Source organism: Schistocerca americana, unplaced genomic scaffold (assembly GCF_021461395.2).
Source record: "Schistocerca americana isolate TAMUIC-IGC-003095 unplaced genomic scaffold, iqSchAmer2.1 HiC_scaffold_303, whole genome shotgun sequence".
NCBI lineage: Eukaryota > Metazoa > Arthropoda > Insecta > Orthoptera > Acrididae > Schistocerca > Schistocerca americana.
In genome coordinates this window covers 50,001-52,500 of record NW_025726020.1, presented here as the reverse complement: position 1 = coordinate 52,500, position 2,500 = coordinate 50,001, and the positions used below count along the sequence as shown (strand labels likewise).

The following is a 2,500-nucleotide window of genomic DNA, read 5'->3' as shown; positions in this document are numbered from 1 at the left end:
CCCTCGGACCTTGAAAATCCGGGAGAGGGCCACGTGGAGGTGTCGCGCCGGTTCGTACCCATATCCGCAGCAGGTCTCCAAGGTGAAGAGCCTCTAGTCGATAGAATAATGTAGGTAAGGGAAGTCGGCAAATTGGATCCGTAACTTCGGGATAAGGATTGGCTCTGAGGATCGGGGCGTGTCGGGCTTGGTCGGGAAGTGGGTCAGCGCTAACGTGCCGGGCCTGGGCGAGGTGAGTGCCGTAGGGGTGCCGGTAAGTGCGGGCGTTTAGCGCGGGCGTGGTCTGCTCTCGCCGTTGGTTGGCCTCGTGCTGGCCGGCGGTGCAGGATGCGCGCGCCTGCGCGGCGTTCGCGCCCCGGTGCTTCAACCTGCGTGCAGGATCCGAGCTCGGTCCCGTGCCTTGGCCTCCCACGGATCTTCCTTGCTGCGAGGCCGCGTCCGCCTTAGCGTGCTCCTCCGGGGGCGCGCGGGTGCGCGGATTCTCTTCGGCCGCCATTCAACGATCAACTCAGAACTGGCACGGACTGGGGGAATCCGACTGTCTAATTAAAACAAAGCATTGCGATGGCCCTAGCGGGTGTTGACGCAATGTGATTTCTGCCCAGTGCTCTGAATGTCAACGTGAAGAAATTCAAGCAAGCGCGGGTAAACGGCGGGAGTAACTATGACTCTCTTAAGGTGGCCAAGTGGCGGCGGTGTGGCTGCATCCGGACTTGGCTTTTCGAAGTGCGGTCTTGATGTAGTCGTGCTGCTGCTGCGAGGTGCCTTCCTTGGGTTATAGTTACAGGGAGAGTGATGCGCAATACATGGGCCTAGCCCTCTTAGCCTCTCCTCTCCTGCGGTCTTCTCCCCTTCTCGTGGGCCCGCTGATTTTTGCAGAGTGGAAGACCGCACCAGGGGCTTGGGGGGGTTACCAGCCCCCCCTCGCATTATCCCTTTATAGTTGGGGGCAGCCGACAAGAAACAAGAGATGGTGGCCCTTCCGCTGAAGGTGCCACCCCAGCTACCCCAGCACCTATCCGGCCAACCGGCCGTAACGAAAATGCGATAGTTTGTGTAGCTCCCTTTGCTTGCAGTGAGTGCCACCGCACTTTTACCACGAAGAACGGTCTCGGGGTCCATCGCCGCCGCCAACACCCTGCGGCCGCCAACGCTGAGATCGTGACGGAGAGGCATCGCGCGAGGTGGACGGAGGAAGAAGTCCTGTCGCTCGCCAAGGCAGAGGCCGAACTGTTCCTGGAGAGGGACGCCCGGTTCTTCTTTGTAAATCAAGAACTTACCAGGATGTTCCCCGACCGAACGCTTGAGGCAATCAAGTGCCGACGGCGGCAAGCTGCCCACAAGCAGCTTGTCCGCCAATTCATGGAGGCACTTGAGATCGGTCGGGGTGAAGAGCCGGCGTCCCGCCGTGGAGCAGCGAGCTCGCTGCCTGACGCGGGCGAGGCCGCTGCGCCGCCCGTCGACGCAGCCGAGGACTTCGCGGCCGACACCACCGGGCCGCCCCCGGAGGGGCCGACTGACGCCGCCATCTGGGAGCATCTGGCGGGGCTACCTGCTTCCGCCCAGCGTTTCTCTGCCCTGGATCGAGTCATTGGTCTGGGGCGGGGCACGCCGCCCGATGTCATCCTGGGCATGCTCCCGGATGCCCTTGCGTCGGTCGGGTCCAGGGGGGAGAGGTCGATCACCAGGACACAGCGGCCGCGCCAACCATCCAAGCGGCCGCCTGCCGCCCCGCCGCTGCAGAAGCGCAAGCGGCGCCGCTGGGAATACGCGCGGACACAGGACGCCTTCCGTAGGTCGCGTGCACGTTGCGTGCGCGGCTTGCTGGACGGCACCCTGCTGCAGCCGCCACCCGACATCCCCGGTCTGCTGGACTTCTGGGCGGACCTCTTCACGAAGAAGCCGATCTCCACCGCCGGCTTCATCCGTGACCGCCTTCTCCCGCACTCGGAGCCTGTCGCTCCTGAGTGCCTATGGGGGCCGGTCACATGTGAGGAGGTCGCTGCTGCCTTGCCGCCCAGGGGATCGGCAGCCGGGCCGGACGGCCTGACTCCAGCGGAGCTGCGGCGCCTGCCGCATGAAGTCCTGGTGAAACTCTTGAACCTCTTCCTCCTGGCCCGCGCCCTCCCCGAGCGTCTGCTTCGCGCCCGGACGTCACTTCTCCCCAAAACGGCTGCACCAACATCCCCCGCTGACTTTCGCCCCATTACGGTCTGCTCGGTGTTGGCGCGGACCTTTCACAAGGTTCTCGCGTCACGCCTGATGCGTGCATGTGCTGTGGACGAACGTCAGCGGGCATTCATCCCCCGGGATGGGATGTTGGAAAACACCTTCATCTTGGACACTGCTCTCACCGACGCAGTCCGCTCCTGTCGCTCTGTTTTTGTGGCATCGATCGACGTCTCTAAAGCGTTCGATTCGGTGGACCATGCCGCCCTCCGCCCCGTGCTGAGGGCTCATGGCCTGCCGGATTGCTTTACTGAGTACGTCGAAAGGTGTT

The 2,500-nt window shown here is 63.4% G+C and overlaps 1 pseudogene; it reads left to right on the top strand.

Annotated features, from left to right (window-relative positions):
• LOC124579246 overlaps window positions 1–2,500 on the top strand; it is a 7,963-nt pseudogene that overhangs the window by 2,206 nt on the left and 3,257 nt on the right.